We start from the raw sequence: 22,878 nt of genomic DNA on the forward strand, positions 1-22,878 counted from the left end.
GGTAAGAAGAATTTGACTATTATAGTATTGCATGTAGATGTAGGTTAGTTGAAAATTGCTATTTCAACTCTGGAAAATTGCATTAGAAATGATGCGATGTCTTATCTCTTACAGCAGATTGTTAATAAACTTAGGAATTCCTACGTGAGAATATGTTTGCTGTCTATTTATCATATTCCTACGTGGTCCTTTTGTATTACTACTTCTAGAACAAATCTCCATGAGTTAAAAAACAGGAGGCCCTGAAACCCAAAGTGTTTACTACTTACTTTTATATATGATAATGTTAAATACTCCCCTTAATCAATTTTTTTTACTAACAGATAATAGTATAGAAGTTATGGATAATTATGAAGATGAGGAGCGAATTAGAGAGGTTGTTGCTGTCACTTGTGCAAGCGTTGCACATGTAGCAACAATATTTACTGCATACTTTTCTTTTAACTTACCAAGAGAACCTTATGTTCGTCATATTGCCGAACGAAATGTATATATCGACTCGATCATATATAATGATGAAAAGTATCGTAAAAATTTACGAATGGGAATGGAGTCATTCCATCAACTCTGTTTGTTGGTTAGGGAAAAAGGTCTTTTGGAAGACACGCAAAATTGTTAAGTTGAGGAAATACTAATGAGATTCCTACATTTACTTGGGCACAATGTGAGGCATAGTGTGATGTCGGGTCAATTTTTCCGATCACAGTCGACAATTTAATGAAGTACTTGTTGCTGTTTTGAAATTGTACCCATGCTTGGTAGCTAACCATGGAGAAGCCATGAAGTACATGGTGGAGGAACCCCATCTGTAATCGTAAGTGATGTTAGATATGCACAATATTTCAAGGATTGTTTGGGAGCACTAGATGGTACTCATATTAGAGCTATTGTTCCAGAAGAGGATGTAGAAAGATTTAGGAGTGGTAGGAAGGACTTTACTTCTCAAAATGCGTTAGCAGCTTGCTCATTCGACTTGAAGTTCACATATGTACTAGTTGGATGGGAAGGGACTGCACATGACCAAAGAGTTTTGGATAACACTCGTACTAGACCTAATCCATTTGTTATTCCTTCAGGTAGATATCTATAACATTATATTTTTGGTTGATTGATACTACCTAAAGTACATGTAATAACTATGTAATAACTTTGATTTTTATTTTATAGGTAAATACTACTTAGGTCTACTTAGGTGACGCGGGATATGGTAATGAGCCTGGGGTCTTAACTCCATATCGGAATACAAGATACCACATTAGTGAATACATTACTAATCGTGAGCCTCGAAACTTTAAAGAGTTGTATAATAAGCGGCATTCGCAACTTAGAAACACAATTGAGAGGGCTTTCGGAGTATTGAAGAAGCGGTGGCCCATGTTATCAGCTCGTTCTCATTATTCATGTAAGTCACAAATTAAGATAGCTATGGCGTACTTCATACTCCACAATCACATAATGGGTGTTGACCCAAAGGATCCGATTATTGAGGAAACAGACAAGGAAATCCTAGCATCTCGACAACAAGTTGGTTCTTCATCAAGTCGTAATAGCCAAGAGCAAGAAGATCCGTCAAGTAGTAATAGCCAACGACCTACATTTAGGGCTGAACAAGCTCGATGGCTACAATTTAGGGACAACACTACTAACAAAATGTATATTGACTATCAAAACTACAAACAACGTAGAAATGCGGGAAGAAATGCATAAGTATATATAGTTTTTATTTTTTTTTTTATTTTTTGTTTTATAAGAGATTGGTAGCAGACTTCTATGTATACTCATTGTTTCATTTGTGTTTGTAAATTCGCTTTATTGAATGTGTGATTTTAATTGATATTTTCTTTAAGTGCACTTGTTTCTCTCTCACTCAGTGTGTACAATTGTTGTGAATTTGTTGCTTAATTTATATTACAGATATGGCCAACAAAGTACCCGAAGTAAAGTCTGAAAAGGAGAAGAAGCAAATAAGTTGGACTTTTTCTATGGATGATGCACTAACATAAACTTTCCTTGATGCATATGGGCAAAACAAGAAACATGGTAGGGTTTGGGATGAAACAGTGTATACATAAGTCCAATTGGCAGTATTGGCCAAAACTCATGAGCAAGTTGAAAAGGCTCATTTCACGAGTCGAATGCGTATAATGAGGAAAGAGTACAACTCTTTACTGATTTGGCGACAAGAAGTGGATTCGGCTGGGACCCAATTAAGCAAACAATCACAGCTCCTCCTTCAGCTTGGATTGAGCTCCTAGCTGATCCGGTAAGTTGCATTTGTACTTGTTTCTTATGTTATCCCTCTTCTGGTAAAATCCAGCTAACTGTTAGTTTTACTGAGTAAATAATAAACTGATGAAAAAAAAAATGGGGCCAAAGACATTTCTTCTGAGAACCTTGCCAAGTCTTTGAGGTTAAAATGGTTGTAGCATATCTATTTTACCGTATTGATTGCGTAAGCTACTTCTACGGTTCCTCGACAATGAACTATGACAAAAATGAGGCGGAACAATGTCAATGTGGTTGTAGACCACTTTGACGCCAAAATACTGACCTGAAATAAGTAATAGGTTGAAACATATAACTCAATAATTTTGTATGCTTAAGCCTGATAGTGATTCGTATAACCAAACAATTAAACAAAGAAAAAGAAAAAGAGAAATAGATATGCCATTTTTAGTCTCTCTCATGCATTGGTCCCAGTTAATGATGCATGTGGCAGTGGGATATTGAGCCTTCTTAATAGATATTTAGTTGATTCACATGTTTTACCTGTCTCTGAGCCTTTGTCTAGAAAATTTTGCCAAGGTATTAGAAAGCCAAGGATATGACAGCTAATTAGCAACATATTGGGTTCAATTCCAAACAATTATTCTCTGATCAATTCAGTCCTGGAATCATGCTATGGTCCATCTCTTCTACCCGAAAACTATGGTGATCTAAAAGATCTAGTTGACTTTGTCGAGACTCTTATGGACTTATTTCCAACAAACTATTCATTAGCCTTTGCAGTTTGTAAATTGATAACTGTCAAATCTGTTTCCAGTGGCATTGCTTCTGCTAGTGTTTCTTTCTGGGCATGCTCACTCCTGATGATTGTATCGCAGTATCACTGTAGAAATAACGTGTAAGTTTATCATTCTATTTATTTATTTATTAGTGTGTGTTTTTTTTGCAGAAATCAAATGAAAAGTATAAGGGATTTCGCGATAGGGGGCCAAAGTGGCCTCTTGATCACTTGGCTATCATCTTTGGCAACACATACGCATCGAGATCCTACTCAGTTGGAGGCATAGACTCTGTTGATCTAACCCATATGAATAGTGTGCCTAACTTGAATGTTGTAAATGAAGATAATGATCCCGCTGGTTTAGGAGAAGGTGAAACAAAAAATGGTACTGAAAAACAAAAGTCCTTGGCCATGTCAGAGAACACATCGGAGGAGAAAAGGCCACATGGTAAGAAAGTGAGAGTGGTTGATGAAGTGAAAGAGATTGTTCAAGATATGACAAGTGCAATAGGTGATCTTAAAAAAGTTGTTGATCCTACAGCTCGTGCGGAGTATGTTTGTGAGCAAGTTATGAAGATTGAAGGTTTTACTAAACGATACTTAAGGAAGGCTTACACAATCCTAATAAGGAACCCTATTGAGAAAGAAATCTTCTTAGGCGGAGATTTGGAGCTCAAACAAGAAATGGTAGAGGAACTTCGTGATCTAATTGGAGATATTTGATTTCTTGTTTTTATTTTTTAGTTGGGAGTTTAGAAATAAATTTGTAGGATATGTAAATAGATGGGTATAGTAGTTTTTTTCCCCTGTTTTTTGTGTGCTTAAGCTAGGATTTTAACAAATGTGTCCTTCAATGCTTAGATTCATTGAATTACATTCTTCAAATATTTGTTTGTTCGTTATAAAATTGTTATTATTTCATTTTTTTAAGTAATTAATGATCCAATGTTCATGTGCATAGAATTATTTTGTTTACTCAAAATGTAAACCAATTCAATCACAAAATTTGAATGAGTGATAAAAAAAAATAAAATGCAATAATATGTATTTTGCACTGATTTATATGCATTGCAGTGAACCAATCACAAAATGCTTATTTTGCATCCATTTGCAAAAGGTGAACCAAACAACTGTAAATGAAGTACCTTCCAAGTTGATGCATTGCAATAAGATGTATTTGCATTTTTTTGCAAATTGCATTCAGGTCCAACGAACCAAACAGAGCATAGAGTATAAGCATGATTCCTCTATGTTGTTCCTGGACAAAGCTAACGTGTTCTTTAAGTGTCAAGTATTGACTAATACAAAGGAGCATAGTGCAACTACTTTGACACCATGACTTTTCATTCCAGGGTATCATGTCTCCTCAGCTTTCATCTTTGCTCTTTTTGGTGGTTGGGATTTCTATGGCTCTCCGCCATGGTTAGCTGCTGGAGGCCAGTTAACTAATTGCAATTGCTTCACAATTTGAACAGCATGACGTGCAGTGGCGGAGCCAGGAATTTGTTCCAGGGTGAGCCGATGTTAGGGTTACAAGTTTGTAACACAATTTAAATAGTTTGTTTGTTCACACACCGATTTGCTTGTTTCTTTTTAAGCTTTTTTCTATGACATGTTTTTTTTAATGAATTTAAAATAATTATTTTTTACGTAAACAAACAATTGTTAATTTATCCAATAATCAATTTACGTTAATTTACATAATAATAGAGATTTCCAATATTGAAAGTGTAGAATCGCAACTACTAGTTGAATAGGTTAATTAGTTTATTGGACTACATAATCTCAATTAGTATAGTACACCATAATTAACATGAGCTTTTAAATTGGACCAACCTTTTTTCTACCACTAAATACCCTTGATAAAATATTCAAACAAATTATTCAATGCCTTTAAAAAAGACTATTTGGTCATTTCAATTTTTACTACCGTTTATACCCTTAACTTTACATAGGAAAAAAAGGGCGTTTGTATAAATTCAAGTCGAAAACTAAATGCTCGCAATATATGAATTATACGTTTATATTAATTATTCATAAATTAGACTTTAATTACCATAAATACATTCTGCTCCTTTCCCCTTCCGTCTCCCCTGTTTTGGTAAACAATAAAAAATAAAAAAGGTTTTGCAACAAAAAAGTCAAGTTTCTCACTCCAATCTCATCGGCTTCTATTCAGAAGAAGGCCTTAGTTTATCAAAGAGGCAGTGAGACTTTTCAATAGGAGCAAAACTAAAAGTCTCAAAAACAGCCAAGCTATAACTCTCCCTCAACATACACTGATATACTTCCTCTTTTTCTTTCAGTCCTTGGTGAATTATTATAGCCAAACTACAAATGGGGTTGTCTCGGATTTTCAGATACAAGAATCATGAGGCCATATTTCTGCATTATTATCATTGATTAAATGGAGTCATTTAAAAAAGCTTTTGGGGGAATACGTTGTCATTAGACAAGAAATAGGAGGGAACAGTTTCAAAAGGACTTCAGCTATGTTTCAACTATTTGATTTTGAATCTGCACAGAAAGGTATGTCAAGAAAAGGGGACCATTTCTTTAAGGCTACTTCTAATATGAATTATTTTTTGCTTTTGCTTTTTCCTCTTTCAACTAGCAGCAAACTTTTAATGTGTTTGTCCATTGAAGTGATTTGCAAAAGCTTGCAGTTTGAACACCTCTAATAGTTTAAGCACAATTCCAATGCTTAAACATACTGAAGTATGTTTGTAGGCAATTTTCAGATTGATTGAACGTCCTCAAAGCCTCTGTGGTAGACCGCCTTCTCATTGTAACTAACATACACAAACTTTGGATGGAGAAGTTTTGTCACCCTTCTTCATCTCCTGGGGGGCAGATTGACCAATCTAATGTAGATATGATTCGTTTGCATACTGTTGTACAAGCTCGAAGATATCAGCTTTTTCTGCACCTACAGATGACAACAGATGTGTTGATGGAAACTCCCCTTTGCGCTGGTCAATTTCCAAGTCAGTGGCAAGTAGTCAGGCAATCCTTACGAGAATAGAAATGAAGCAGCACATTGATGCTATAAATAATAACTCCCATGATCACGACGCAGTCGATCCAGGTTAGTTCATTTAGTGTAGGCTATCTTATTTAGAAGCAAATGATATCCCTCATGTAATTATTTGCGTATTACTTTAGACAGCTTGAATAGATTTTCTTTCAGATTTTGACATGATGAGGGAAAGATTTTCGAAGTTGTTGTTGGGTGAAGACGTGTCTGGAAGTGGGAAGGGTGTCTGCACAGCAGTTGCAGTTTATGGACTCTTCTTTCTCACTGAAAGCTTAGGTTTCAGGTTACTGCTTCGGTTTGCTTAAATAATCTACTCATCTGACTGATAGTTCCCCTATCGCCTATTTTGAACTTAACATTTTTTTTTTCTTTTTTGAATTGCTTCAGATTGCAGAAGAAGTGGATTTTTTGCTAATGATAGTACTGCAGCTGGATTAAAAGCCTTTGATGGTGTTCTTCAGTCAAATATTTTATCAAAAATCTCAATCTTTTTGGGAATCACATCGGATATGAAGAGCTAAGGTTAGATGAAGGCCGTATATTTTCAATTGGGGTAAATATTGTACTTGGAACAAATGCAAAGCACCATGTCAACAAGTTTTCATATGTTGCCCTCCTCCATCTGTGTACCGAGTGCCAATGGTAATGATACTAATGTTGGAAGGCTTAGACCAAGAGTAATGTTACTTCCGTGCATGGTCAGAGGGGTTGAGGAGTATTTAGTTGTATTTTTAATTTTGTTAACTGAATTGTTTGTGATCTTCCTTTTTCGATACCTTGGATGTCTTGATGTGTCTTCTATAATTCTATAATTGAATGTTCCTTCCTTCCTATTTGTAGGGTCTATTTGCTTATGGTTCTAACGTGAGATGCTTCGAAACTTAGCACACAAACTGAAGGTACTAGGTAATAATGGGTGTTGCCCATCATCTTCTCTGGCATTCTAATTCCCACGATACTCACAATGGTAAGGAGCGGTTTCCTTTCTGCACATGAACAAAAGGTAATGATGGTATTGAACAAACTATCATTAGCATTTATTGATTTTTATTCCAGTTTTTTCAAGATCTCAAGCTTCATATTAGTATTGATGTATTGTGATTTTTAGCTTTATATTTTTTTTTTATAATGTGCTTTGAGATGTTTAACTATTTCGAGTACCATGTTATTGCATAGGTACCCTTAAATGAGCCATCCTTTGCCGAACCTATGGAATTGAAGATCCATATATTTCTCTCTAAGTGCATGATAAGTAAATTTTTCATAAGTTTATTGATTTTTCTTTGATTGATTTCTGCTTAGTTATATGAAAACTTTGATAGTTATAAAGTATTTTGGCTGATGTATTTAAGACAAAACTTTATAGGAATGTAGATATGCTAAATCACCGTCAATCATACATCACAAGACCACCAAGTAACTGCTACCACCATTTACTTTACAGTTCTAAATTTCTAATAAGCAGAATCAGGGATCTATATGATTCTAGCTGGCCTAGAGATGCAAGGATGAGACTTATGGAGCATGATGGTACTACTGTATCTTATTTTCTCAATAAATACCAAATAGCGCCAAGCAAGTTGATAACCTTCCTTAAATCGATATATGGTTTGTTTAGAACTACAACTTCTTTAAAACATTAAGCTTCTTCTTTGCATACATATTAAATTGGCCAGAACCTTCTTTTCTTTTAAAAGCGTCAAAACCTTATTTTTTTTAAAAAATGGTCGGAGCCTTCTTCTATGCATTTCTCCCTATAATGGTAGCTAAGTGCACTCATGCATAAGGTGAGGTTAAAGTTCAGCAAGGTTTCACGATCAGAGTCGTAGACGTTTGTAAGTCTATTTTCCTTTGTATATATGAGATGATGTCCTCTGATGATTTATAGCCAATGTGTTTTCCTATAATCTTGGACTTGATTGTGTTTAGTTTTGTAGCATACTTGAACTCCAATTCCATTCACTTGCACACCTTCACGTTTGGGTCTACGATGGGAGGCGACAAATATGGAAATTTAAATGTGGTGGGAAAGGTGAGGAATTTGTAGATTGTGTTCTAATATTTCTTCTTTTCTCTCTCCTTTTGCTCCATCGTTACTAAAACATAAACATTTACTCATTATATAAGCCATTTCCTGAATTAGTTTGATTAAACTATAGCTTTCTTGCTTCGTTTTTCTTTGTGTGTTTTCTCAATTTGTACAATTCTGCATTCTACAGTTCCATCTATACTTTATAATTTTTCATTATTTATGTAAATACGCATTGGTTGCCAGTAATTTCTCTCACTTTATTGGTATTTGTTTTTGTGGAACAAGGAAGATCTTCGGGAAATATTTGAAATAGTGCCAGTGGAGAAGCCCTACTTTGATCCTCCAGTGAGTAATCATATCTTTACATTAGATTAGCTTTCATGTAAAATGTTTGTAACTGTTCTTTCCTTTTTTTTCCTACATTTTATACATATCTATTGTTCTTGAGTTAGTTTTGGTGTGCTTAGATATTTCATTTTGTGTTCTTAGAAAAATTTGGTATATGCTTGGAAGCCTTTTGAAGATTTGTGGGTTTTTTTAGAAGCGTGAAATTGGGTTTCGGGTTTTGTTTGCAACCTATTGTATTTGAAAGTTTTTCCTCAATTTTTTTTTCTCGATTTTTTGTTTTTGGATTCTATTGTGTTCACTGCGTGAGATTTGAGAATGTGAAGTTTATGTGTTTTTGTTGGTTTGTTTGGCAGTTGAGGTTAGTAACTACGATATTACTTCTGAGGAGGACTTTGTTGCTCTTGGTGAAAGGTATGTTTGTATGCTATTTTATCTTAGCTATAGACTGTGGTTTTCATTGGAGTTGCTTAATTTTCATTGGAGTTGTTGTTTACATACGATATCCTTGCGTGAATTTGAAATTATAGTGTGTGGGTTTTGGTTATTTTTTATTTTTAATCTTTTTTTGTCGGGTATGGTTTTGCTGATGAATTCTTAATTAGGTTGTATTGAGTTTTGCTACTATGGTTTCTTTTGGTATCTAAGTGTTAAAAATCCATGATAACTATATGACATTATGTGTGGGGTACCGCTTGTGCATATGTTCTGCTACTAATGCTTACCAATATATTTTATGAAAGTAGTGTGTAGAATGTTTGAATATGTAGCTTCATTTTTATTACAAGACTTAGTACTTCATGTAGTATTCGGGTTTTTCTTAAAAGTTATTAGGTTTCAGGCTGGTTTATGTGTTCTATTGTTTGTATCTTCTTGATTCATATGTTAATGTATTGGAAGTGTTTGCAAAATAACTATGCCATTACTTATATATTAAGTCGAAGTTGTTGCAATAGTAGCATACAAAAACTTTTAAAAAAGAGAACACCTAAAGAGCCTCCGATCTATCACCATTCACCAACATTTGTCTTTCTTGGCAACAGTTGTTGAGCTACCAAAGCATTCCTCCTACTAGAAAGAAAAAATAATGGAAAAGCAGATGGAAAGGTAGAAAAAATAACCAAATAATCATCATCGTGTATTCGTGTCTTTAGACTCCAAACTAATACGAAGAGATGGATTTAAAAAAACTCTTCAATTTGCTCTTTTATAATTTATTTTCTTCATCTATTTGGTGTTCTTTTAAGACCTTTTTCTTTGTCTTCTGATGATTAGGATGACATGAACTACAAAGGTGGAGATGATCAATGATGGTGTGCAATAGTTTTGTTTGATTTCCAAGGACCGAGTGACAGTAAATATTCAAACTCATATATCTTTTTATTTATTGATATTTGTCTGTTTTAGTGTGCTTCTTTTGGGTTTCGAATACAAATATGAACTTTATCTTATCATATGAGGTTGTTTACTTATCCGTTAAACAATTGTGTTATGATTTTCAATTGCGTGCGAGTTTCCTCCAATTTTTCTACTTCCAATTGTGTGGAAATTGTATTTGTCTTTGGTAATTCAACTCCACTTTTAGTTATTTGATTCAATTGATTTTTAGTAAAAGTTTGACACCATTGAACATTAAAGATGGCCTGGTTAAGGTCTTTGTGTTTAAACTGGTTGAATGCTCCTAAGTAGTGTTTTCATCAATATGTCAGTATACCTCCAATCCAAAGATGTTTGAGCTATTAGATTTGTGTAATTATAATTTGTATTTGGCTTTTGTTCCCTTAGATATTGCAAGAGAGATTGGAAGATTGCAACAATTAAATTTGGATTTCAGTAATAGTATGTTGGTAGGCTCGCTTGCTCAGGAGATTAGCCAATAATGTAATTGATCTTAGTATAAATGAGCTTATATGTCAGATATTGAATTACTTATAACTTATCAAGAAATCGTCTCGATGGTTGTATTCCTAGCTTCTTTGATTGCAATATGAATACGCAGACACTAACGTGGCACATATAGGTGAGGCCGAACAATTCAACTGCTTCCTTTAAGGAACGTGATAAGTGCTCAAAAAGTGTTATTTAACCCTTGATTATGCCTCTTGTTTAGCCATCTTAGTGGAATAATAGTGTTTATAAGTTGCGTTTTAAGATTCTACAGGTGAAAAAGAGAGTTTTGTAGAATATTAGAGAAAATGGGGTAAAACGAAGCAATTCAGAGCATTAAGGATCACATGGGAGACCCGTGGACAATCATGGAGAAGGCCAAGGAATTGGAGCTATTAAAGATGCGACTTGGACCTATTTTAAAGTCTATTTAGAATCCCAAGGCCAAAGGATTCGTTGCTTGGACCAAAACCCGCAAAAGAGGATAGAAGGATAGAGCAGAAGAGAGAAAATCGGCTTATCGTGCAGGGGGACGATATCGGCGCCCAGACGATTGATTGATTGGCGTCGGACGATTGATCGAAAGGCCCATGAATGAATGGACGATGAACAATGCGTCCGGATGCATGAATCGACATCAGAGCCAATTCCTTCTCAGTTTTGAAGACGGTCGACTGGAAGAAGTCTATTTGTATTAGGAAACAAATGACGGTTTGGAATGCTTCTAGAGCTCATTGTAACCCCTATAAATAGAGGACCTAAGTGCCTCATGTAATTGGCCAATTCACTTATATTCTTGTCTCCAGAACTTGAGGCAGAGAGAGATTAATAATAAAAGATCGGTTTTAAGTAGCTGAGTCTTAATAAATTAGTCTTTCTAGTCTTATGTTCTTCGACTCTTCTTCTTCTCGTTCTTCGTGTTCTTCCTTCTTTATGGAAGGCTAATCTTCTCCTTCAAGGGAGAAGATGAAGCCAGTGCTTAAGGTTTAATGATTCTTCTGATTCATGGTGTTCTTCAATCAGGTTAGTTCTTTATGTTTGTAGTTATTAGTTCCATTGCCCACACCAGGGGATGGAAGTATATAATAGGGTTTATGTTTTGCAATATTAATATCATGCTAGTGTTCTTTACTTTTCTTCTAGTAGTATAGTTTTTTAGAGTTAGGGAAGTATTCTTTGTGTTTCCTTAGAAGGGTAGCTTCGGGGAGTGGCTGCCTAGGGAAGTATTCTTTGTGTTTGCCTTAAGTGGTGATTCATTGAATGGCCGCCCTATTAGGAAGTACTCCTTGATGTTGCTCTTGGTAATATATTGAATGGCTGCCCGAGCTTACATAAAAGGAAAGAAGATATTAATAGCATAAACATAGGAACAACCTTAAGTAGAGTTAATTGTTAACGATGTTTTAGTCGAGAGGGCATCGACACTCGCCGATTGCCTAATTATAGTCTACTTTGTAAGAACAACCATGAAACGAGGAAGGTCATAGATCAAAAGTATTGGTGGATTCTAATCTCTTGAATTCCCTCTCTTATAAATTCTCAATAGTTTAGTTAGTTTATCTTAGTTTAGTATTTAAAATCTCTACAATCATAGTTTTTAATCCCTCAAACCCCCTTTCCAGTCCTGTCTTTCACATAACATACACTTAAAAGTGGAACGATACCCTATTCATCCTTTACTTATTGAGGGATAATTAGGTTTTGATACGCTTCTATTTGTTCAACGACCATCATACATCTACATCATCCATACACATCTACACACACAAAAAGAGGCAGTGTCAAATGGCGCCGCTGCCGTTTTAAGTTGTTTATGTTTAACGTTTTCTTTCAATATTAGAATTTTGGATCTTGAGGTAATTTTAGCCGCATCATCCATCCTTTTAAGAAAGAAAGAAGCTTGAAGGACATCTTGAAGACAAGATCTACCATCCAGGTTAATCGAATCTTCATTCTTTTTATTTTTTTCTTATTATAGTTGCATCATAGTTTAGTTTTATTGCTTTCTAGTATAATTGCATTTAGGATCTTTTCAACAATTAAAGTTGTAAGCCAACACAGCGAAAAATCAAACTCTAGTGTTTTGTCCTGCGAATCTTGACAAACGGACTATCGTCGTAGGCGTGGTACTTAAGCAATCTAAGTGATTCACCATAACCCTAGAAGAGACGGCTTTAGACAACGGGCGAGATATTAGCTGCAAAGCCCAACCCAGTTGAAGAAAAGTAGTTTTACATTCTAGTATAATTTAGAATAGTTGCATAGTAGGATAGTTTATTGTTATTTTCACATAGAATTTTCTAATGTATGCCCCGTTGTCCATATCATCGTCCAGTAAGAACACAACAGTGGACAAGGTTTAACAACCGACTCACAAGAATACTAGACGAGATTGATACAATGGCCGCAAGCAATGATGGAGGTGTTTTGGACACCAATAATCTTGAAGCTATCCCTCCCATGCAAGTACAACAGAGGAAGAAGCTGAGTGATTTCTATTCACCAATCATTGGAGACCCACCAAGCAATATTATTTTTCCAGAGACAGAAGCTAACCAGTTTGAACTTAGAGCATCAGTAATCTCTATGCTTCCAAAGTTCAATGGTTCAGACAATGTTCAACCTTATGTTCACATGAACAAATTTCTATCGATCCTCCGAAACTTTCAAGAACCGAATATCGGGGATGAGAGTATCAAGTTAATTCTTTTTCCACTCTCACCGAAGGTAAAGCATCCGAATGGTTAAACCGCACTGACCGATCAATTCAATCAACAACCGGAGAAGTTAAGAACAAAGTTTATGAACAAATTCTACCCACCCCGAAGACATGATGCAATGCAAAGCAAGCCATCGCAATTTCAAAGGGAAGGTGGTCAAGAATATCATCAAAGTGGGAGAAATTCAATAATCTGCTAGTCTCATGTCCACATCATGGTTATGATAAGAGCACAATCGCTCATTTTTTCTTTCGAGGACTTTCTACTATGAACAAGCAATGATACCAATGCATCAAGGTAAGTTTACATCATTGGATGGAGAGGAAGCCTACAACTTTCTCGAAATTTAGTCAAGACACTCAACAATGGAGTACTAGCAACGAGGACGTAGCTAGAGTGGAGTGGGTGCTTAGAAGAAATTTGGCAACCAAATTCAAGAAGACCCAAATCAAGCAATGCTATCAATTATGGCAAGCTTATCGACAGACTTGAAAATCTAAACAAGAATTTTGATCGGTTCTCCATGAATCCTCCAAAACCAAACAATTTCCAAGCTAAACCTCGACCATCCAAGCCTTGTTATACCATTTGTGAGCTATGTTACGATGAAGGCCACACCATCAAGAGTGTTCAGATTATCCGGATACTAATGCAGAGGCATGTAGTATCAACTCTTTAGGAAGAAATAACCCGGTTTAATCGGGCGTAATTATTGGAAGCCACAAAATACAAATCGAGGAATTGTCCTCCGTGATTTCGAATCGACCAAATCGGTTCGAATAATAACCCGATGATCGGTTCCAAAACCGCCAAAGAACCATACAAAAATCAACAAATCATACCGAAACCCGGCAATACCAAGCCAACACAAACAGAGAGTTAGTACGAGATCTTATGAGTGGATATATTGCCCCTATGCCTCAGTCAAGCAAAGCAGTTATCCCACATCTGGAAGAAGCTATCACCACCATTGTCAATGAGTTGAAACAGAACAAATCAAAGAACCCGAAAGTTGGAGAATAACTTTAGTGTCATTCAAGGCCGATAGGGCAAATCGCTGCCGCCTTGACAGAGATCAAAAGGAGCATTACCAAGCCAGCCGGAGCCAAATCCGAAAGGAAGAGGTGTCCTGCAGGTGGATAACCTGGAGATTACTCAGTCGAATGCCCAAGTTAATTCTGTCACCACTCTGAGGTCAGGCAAGAAAGTTGATAACAGGATTGTCTATGAACCAGAAAAGATTCTCGAACCTAAGGTAACTTATGTCCCCACCATCCCACCCGGTTCTAACATTCCGATATATCTAGTGTTGTGAAACCCGCTAAAAACTGTTGCAAAAAGAAGTTGAAGGAACTACGTGGAATTAAGTAAGAAGAAGCCATCACGAGTGACTCCACTGTCACTCCACTATTTGTTACCAAGCCAACTCAGTTCGGCCCGAAGAGAACCGATATTGAAGAATCCACCAAGACCGCTTCCTTGAAACTAGTGAATACCGAAAGGATGACCAAGATCTGGAGATTTGCGATGTATTTCAGAATTTACAGATTAATATCCCATTTCGACCGCCATCAAGCAAGTTCCCTCATATGCCAAGTTCCCCAAAGATCTAATAAAGAAGAAGACCAACATTCCGAAAGAAGAAGCTTTTATCGCTCAAAGATGTTCATCATACCTACAGAATCTATCGGTTGTGAAACTGAAAGATCCTGGAAGTCCAACTGTTATATGCATAATTGGAGATTCTTTGGAGGAACAAGATTTATTAGATTTGGGTGCTAGTGTGAATCTTCTACCATATTTCGTCTACGAGAAGTTGGGCTTGAAGGATCTAAAACCGACTGATGTTACTTTACAGTTGGCAGATAGATCAGTGAAGATACCTAGAGGAATCATTGAAGATGTCATAGTCAAGATCGAAGATTTCTATTATCCGGTTGATTTCATAGTACTAGACACAGAACCTACATCTGGTAGGCAGATACCAATCATTCTAGGCAGACCATTCTTGGCCACTGCAAATGCACTCATCAACTGTCAAAACGGTAATATGACATTATCCTTTGATAATATGATAGTCGAAACCAATATTTTCCATACGTTACAGCAACCACAGGAGGTGTGTGCTGTGAACAAGGTTTGTATGATTGAAGCGTTAGCACAGGATTATCTGACTCATTCATATCCTACTGACGAAGTATTGAAAGCTCTGACAAACTCAGACTGTGAGGAACTTAGTGTTGGTGCAATGCCTAATGGACCATATAAAGAGCTTAAGAAGGAGCCACCTAAGTTAGAATTGAAGCCTTTACCGTCTACACTCAAGTATGTTTTCTTGGGAGATTTGGGAACCTACCTAGTAGTCATTGCATTAGATTTGACTGCGGAGCAAGAATCCAGGTTAGTAGCACTTTTAAAGGAACACAAGTCAGCTATAGGTTGGACAATTGATGATATCAAGGGGATCAGCCCTATGATAGTTCAACATAGGATTCATCTGGAAGAGGATTCCAAGACTTCTAAGCAACCACAGAGGAGGCTTAATCCGAAAATGAAGGAAGTAGTTAGAGAAGAGGTCGTCAAACTCCTTGACGCCGGCATTATCTACCCTATTTCTGATAGTCAATGGGTTAGTCCAGTTCAAGTTGTGCCAAAGAAGTCCGGAACCACAGTGATCGAGAACGAGAACAATGAGTTGATTCCAACCAGGATTCAGACTGGATGGAGAGTTTGCATCGATTACAGGAAGCTGAATAGCGCATCAAGGAAAGACCATTTTCCATTGTCATTCATCGATCAGATGTTAGAAAGATTAGCTGGACAAGCTTACTACTGCTTTCTTGATGGTTACTCAGGATATTTTCAAATCCATATTCACCCTGAGGACCAAGAGAAGACCACATTCACATGTCCGTTCGGAACATTTGCCTACCGTCGTATGCCTTTTGGTCTATGCAATGCACCGGCCACTTTTCAGCGATGCATGATGAGTATTTTTGACGACATGGTGGAGAAATACATGGAAGTTTTTATGGACGATTTTTTAGTGTTTGGATCATCTTTTGAGGATTGCCTACACCATCTCTCCTTAGTCCTTAAACGTTGTTGTGATACCAACTTAGTTCTGAACTAGGAAAAGTGTCACTTCATGGTAAAGGAAAGGATAGTGCTAGGTCACCAAGTTTCAAAGGAAGGAATTCTAGTAGATCGAAATTAAGATTGATATTATAAAGGATCTACCCAAACCGAGAACTGTCAAAGATATTCGTGCCTTCCTAGGTCACGCGGATTCTACCGTCGATTTATCAAGGATTTCAGCAGAATTGCAAGACCGCTGGCCACATCTGTTAGGGAAAGATATTGTCTTTGATTTTGATACATCATGTGTTGAAGCTTTTATGAAGTTAAAGGAAGCACTCACTTCAAAGACCAATCATTAGGCGCCCGATTGGAGCCAGCCATTTGAGATCATGTGTGATGCATCTGATTATGCTATAGGAGCCGTTCTAGGACAAAGAGACAAGAAAGTGCCGTACGCAATCTATTATGCTAGCAAGACTCTAAATGGAGCACAGATTAATTATTCTACCACTGAGAAAGAACTCTTAGCCGTCGTCTATTCTCTTGACAAATTTCGACAATATTTAATAGGTTCAAAGGTGATTGTCTATACTGACCATGCTGCTTTGCGTCATTTACTCGCTAAGTAGGATGCCAAGCCAAGATTGATCCGATGGATACTACTTTTACAAGAATTTGATTTGGAGATACGTGATAAGAAAAGAACAGAGAATGTCGTTGCTGATCACCTTTCTAGATTGCTAGTGGAGAATACGGAAGACAATTTACAAATTTGTGAGACTTTTCCTGATAAATAGTTGTTCAGAATATCAGAAGTGCCATGGTACAACCACATTGCAAATTATCTTGTAACCGACAAGGTACCATCACATTGGAGCAAGCAAGAAAAAGATTTATTCTACTCAAAGGCCAGATATTATTTTTGGGATGAATCCATACTTATTCAAGAAGTGTTCGGATTAAATTATTCGAAGATGCATCCCAGAATTGGAATAAGAATCCATTCTATCATTCTGTCATGATCAGCTTTGCGGAGGACACTTTGGCCCGCAACGTACTGTAGACAAGGTATTACAAGCTGGATTCTATTGGCCTACTCTTTTTAAAGATGCAAATATTTATTGCAAAGCATGTCCGAGATGCCAATTTTTGGGTAAGACCTCGAAAAGGTTCGAGTGGCCTCAACAACCGATCCTTATCTCAGAAATCTTTGATGTATAGGGTATAGATTTCATGGGACCATTTCCTCCTTTTTTTGGTTACACCTACATTCTACTTGCTGTGGACTATGTTTCAAAATGGATTTAAGCAGTTCCTACGAAGACCGCCGATCATAAAGTCGTCGTGGACTTTCTAAAGAAGAATATTCTACCAAGATTTGGAACACCGAGAGCCATCATCAGTGATAACGGTTCTCACTTCTGTAACCGTGTATTTGGGAATCTTATGGCAAAGTATGGAGTAATTCACAAGCTAGCTTTACCATATCATCCTCAGACTAATGGTCAAGCAGAAGTTTCGAATAGGGAAATCAAGAGTATTCTGGAGAAGACAGTAAATCCATCTAGGAAAGACTGGTCTCTTAGACTCCAAGATACACTATGGGCATACAGAACAGCATTCAAAACACCCATAGGGATGTCGCCCTATCGCTTGGTATATGGAAAAGCGTGTCATCTACCTGTTGAGTTAGAACATAAAGCCTATTGGGCAGTGAAAGAGATGAATTTCAACCTAGATCAAGCAGGAGAAAGGAGGAAGCTTCGGATCGTGAATTAGAGGAATTGAGAAGTGATGCTTATGATAAGTCAAGGATTTACAAGGATAAGACTAAAGCATTACATGACGTAAAAATTCAAGAGAGAATTTGAACACGGACGAGAAGGTTACGGTCTACAACTCGCCTAGAAATTTTCCCCGAAAATTGAGATCTAGATGGATGGGACCGTTTATAGTAAGACATGTCACACCTTTTGGAGCTATTGAAGTAGAAGACATAAAGAGAAGAACTCGTTTCAAAGTCAATGCTCATCGACTGAAGCCTTTTCTGGAGTTACCTACTGGAGACATGGAGGCAATTTTTCTCAAGGATCCGGTTTATCAGACCATTGTTGAAGTGGAAAATTGGGGTAAGTTACCTACACACCTTAAAGATTACATTTTATGTCTTGCTGAACCTGTTACTCTGTCTAGTTTAAGTTTTTTGCATGAAGAAGTCAAGCGTCGTAATCTTGACTCCTTAAGATCGCATTAGTATAAGTGCCACTGATAGCCGGGCCCTCAGATTTTCATAACTTTATCCTTTACTGAGAGGAGTTGCAAGCGCCGGAGTCAAAGTCTCATAACTCTAGTAGACCAAGTATAAAATGTCTATGGGAAGTAAGCATGTTGTTGAGAGATCAGTTTTGGAGTGAGAATTCTAGTCTTGAGGATCTGACTTTAAAAGACTCACATTACGTCTTGGGGATCTGACATAAAAAGACCTAAAAATTTGTTTCTTGAACTAATTCTGATATTCGGCATCAATGGTAATATCCTACCTTTTTCTCATCCATTTCATATACTTCTTTATACATTGAGGTCAATGCATGCTTAAGTAGGGGGAGGGTGTACTTGAGAAATGAATTTCGAAAATTAGTTTTCAAAAACAAAAATATTTTTGGTTTCTATATCAGTAGCATGAGAAAAATGAATTTTAATGATGAGTCTGGGATATATATTCTATACTGCTTAGTGTTGAGTTTGATAGATAGTTGATATTATTGATTTCATTACCGCTTAGACTATTTATTATGCTCGGACATAGTTCTTATTGATAGAATTCTTTATCAAGGCACTACCATAGTACTTGGTCAGTTTTGTGTACTTTTGTTAGAAGAGAGATTTAATCCCTAGTAAACTGGAAGTAGATTTTTTAGACTTAGCCCATAAGACTTGAGCTTTATACCCATTCTTTGGAGAGTTCTTACAAAAAAATCCGAGTCTTAGTGACTCAACATCTTTCAGTTCTTTATGTCGTTGTAATATAGTCTCATTATTCGTTGATTTGGTTAATCACGAAGTGACATCAATTGGGGAGATAGCCATTAGGTCTTGTAGTCTATTCGAAACAGAGTATCATACTGATAAGTCAAGTAGTAAACCCATTCAGCCTTTTTTATCCCACCTAGTAGGACCATCATGTTAAACCCTTTTACTTTTACAATAAGCCATTTTCTTTCATAAAACCCCCTACCCTTTACCCAACTCCGGATAAGGAGTATAGCCAAAATCTTTATCACCCATACCCATATGTTTCTCGAGAATCACGAGGGACACAAAGAGGAAGAAAGAGCACAAAAGGAAGATTACAAGGAAATACCAGAGAGATACAATAAAGACCATCATTCTGTTCTAAGTGAAAGAAGCTAGTAAAAACAAGCATATCCAGTACTAATCAAGGATATACCACTGAGTAAAAAAAAAAAGTTAAACAGAATGGATGGAAAAGCTAAGACAAAGGAAGAATTTTCTCTGCAATACAGAATTTAAAGAAATCTTCCAAAGAAAGAAGCAAAACCCTTAGTGTTTTTCAGAAACAACCTTAGAATCCTTTTTACCTTTTCTTTTTTATAAACCAATACCCAAGCCAAGTTACAACCCATGACTTATCACTACAGTATGGTATGAAGTCTAGAATAGGTGAGAGGATGCTAAAGTGAATGACCCGACACTTCATATGTGATTGACATTCTTTCCATGAGACTACTTTTATTCAGAAGTCTATTTTTCAAGGTAGTATGTGGGATGTTCGTATGCATTATTCTTTTCCCTACATATATGAGGTAAAATAGTAGACCATCTTCTGAGAGATTCTTTGTTGAGAGTATGACTGGTGAGGATTGAAAGTCGAGATTATCTGTCTAAAGGTAAACTAGGGATTCCGTTTCTTGGATAGGAGAGTATAGAAAATTGACTAAGTACACACATAAGCCTTGATTGAGAATTTTTGTCAATTTTTACTATCTCTCATCATAATCTATGAGTCTTTGCAGCAATATAGTTAGCAATGAAGATTGTCTATTGGAGTAAGCACTAAGTGGGTAAGGAATTTCTCTCTCTGAAAAATACTATCATTCTTGAACATGCTATTGATTGATTTTGTGGGTATATCACCTGAAAACCCTCACGAGACTATAACTCGTCCTTTTTGGGGAACTTAAAGGTTTAAAGTCTTGTTGCATATGGTAAATGCAATCGCAATGCCTACGAAAATGAGTTAGGATTTTATTTTTGTTATTAGGATGTGATTTTGATCACTTATTTATTTTTTTATCTTATTTGCTAAGAGACTAGCAAAAGGCTAGTTGGGAGTTGTGATAAGTGCTCAAAAAGTGTTATTTAACCCTCAATTATGCCTCTTGTTTAGCCATCTTAGTGGACTAATAGTGTTTATAAGTTGTGTTTTAAGATTCTACAGGTGAAAAAGAGAGTTTTGTAGAATATTAGAGAAAATGGGGTAAAACGAAGCAATTCGGAGCATTAAGGATCACATGGGAAACCCGTGGACAATCATGGAGAAGGCCAAGGAATTGGAGCTGTTAAAGATGCGACTTGGACCTATTTTAAAGTCTATTTGGAAGCCCAAGGCCAAAGGATTCATTGCTTGGACCAAAACCCGCAAAAGAGGATAGAAGGATAGAGCAGAAGAGAGAAAATCGGCTTATGCATCTGGGACGCATGTATCAAGCGTCCAGACGCATTGATTGCATCTGGGACACATAGATCGAGTGTCCAGACGTATTGATTGGACGCATGAATAATGCATCCAGATGCATGAATCGATACTGTAGCCAATTTCTTCTCAGTTTTGAAGACGAAGTCGGACTCTGGAATAAGTCTATTTGTATTAGGAAACAAATGACGGTTTATAATGCTTCTAGAGCTCATTGTAACCCCTATAAATAGAGGACCTAAGTGCCTCATGTAATTGGCTAATTCACTTATATTCTTGTCTCCAGAACTTGAGGCAGAGAGAGATTAATAATAAAAGATCGGTTTTAACTAGCTGAGTCTTAATAAATTAGTCTTTCTAGTCTTATGTTCTTCGACTCTTCTTCTTCTCTCGCTTCTTCGGTTCTTCCTTCTTTATGGAAGGCTAATCTTCTCCTTCAAGGGAGAAGATGAAGCCAGTGCTTAAGGTTTAATGATTCTTCTGATTCATGGTGTTCTTCAATTAGGTTAGTTCTTTATGTTTGTAGTTATTAGTTCCATTGCCCACACCAGGGGATGGAAGTATATAATAGGGTTTATGTTTTGCAATATTAATATCATGCTAGTGTTCTTTACTTTTCTTCTGGTAGTATAGTTTTTTAGAGTTAGGGAAGTATTCTTTGTGTTGCCTTAGAAGGGGTAGCTCAGGGAGTGGCTACCTAGGGAAAGTATTCTTTGTGTTTGCCTTAAGTGGTGATTCATTGAATGGCCGCCCTATTAGGAAGTACTCCTTGATGTTGCTCTTGGTAATACATTGAATGGCTGCCCGAGCTTACATAAAAGGAAAGAAGATATTAATAGCATAAACATAGGAACAACCTTAAGTAGAGTTAATTGTTAACGATGTTTCATTCCAAGAGGGCATCGACACTTTTCGCCGATTACCTAATTGTAGTCTACTTGTAAGAACAACCATGAAGCAGAAGGTCATAGATCAAAAGTATTGGTGGATTCTAATCTCTTGAATTCCCTCTCTTATAAATTCTCAATAGTTTAGTTAGTTTATCTTAGTTTAGTATTTAAAATCTCTACAATCATAGTTTTTAATCCCTCAAACCCCTTTCCAAATCTCGCCCTTCACATAACATACACTTAAAAGTGGAACGATACCCTACTCATCCTTTACTTATTGAGGGATAATTAGGTTTTGATACGCTTCTATTTGTTCAACGACCATCATACATCTACATCATCCATACACATCTACACACACAAAAAGAGACAGTGTCAGAACGCTAATTAAGATATATGTCAGAATTATTGGAACACAAGGTGCAAACATTACAGACATATGGTACCACATTATCCACACAACTAACATTGCTTTTGGTGAGTTATCTTAGGGCTATTATTTTCCTCTGAATTTGGCAACTTAATTGTATAACCTCACATTCAGCAATAGTATTGCACTGAGTTACTACACTTGGAATCATGAATATATATTGCTTTTAAAACTTAACATGGATGCAATCATGTAATGTTCTTAAAGGTGAGTCTCATATTATAGGTTTATTCATGATTGACTTAAAAATGTTCTATTCAACTCCACTTCATTCTATGTAAATACGGTTAGATTTATGGGTGAAGCAGTAACACTTGAATCAAAAACCCAATTACTTGATTATAAGACTTGAACTTAGTTTTTTTCCTGAAATTTTAGATTGAATCATGCAACCCGTTTGCTCTAGATAGGAGATTTATCTACGAGAGCAGCTTGGTTTTCATGTTGTGGCTACCTCTTGCCTTGCAAATGAGTGTATCATCCCTTTGGTAAGAAAGTTATTATTGACAATCTTTGTTAAAACACAGTTTTTGTTTGTATTGTCAGTAGACTTGCACACAAATTGCCAGGTATTAGTCATTGTCAATGTCTTGCATTCCATAAAGGATAGGGGATTGATCATTATGATCAAGCCGTCTATAATGCTCTTGCTTTGCTTATGGGTTTTGAACCCTGATGTATGACACATGAACCTTCATGTTCATTAGTTAATGTTTTGCTATTCCAATGTTAAGG

Source organism: Coptis chinensis, chromosome 8, assembly GCF_015680905.1.
Source record: "Coptis chinensis isolate HL-2020 chromosome 8, ASM1568090v1, whole genome shotgun sequence".
Lineage (NCBI taxonomy): Eukaryota > Viridiplantae > Streptophyta > Magnoliopsida > Ranunculales > Ranunculaceae > Coptis > Coptis chinensis.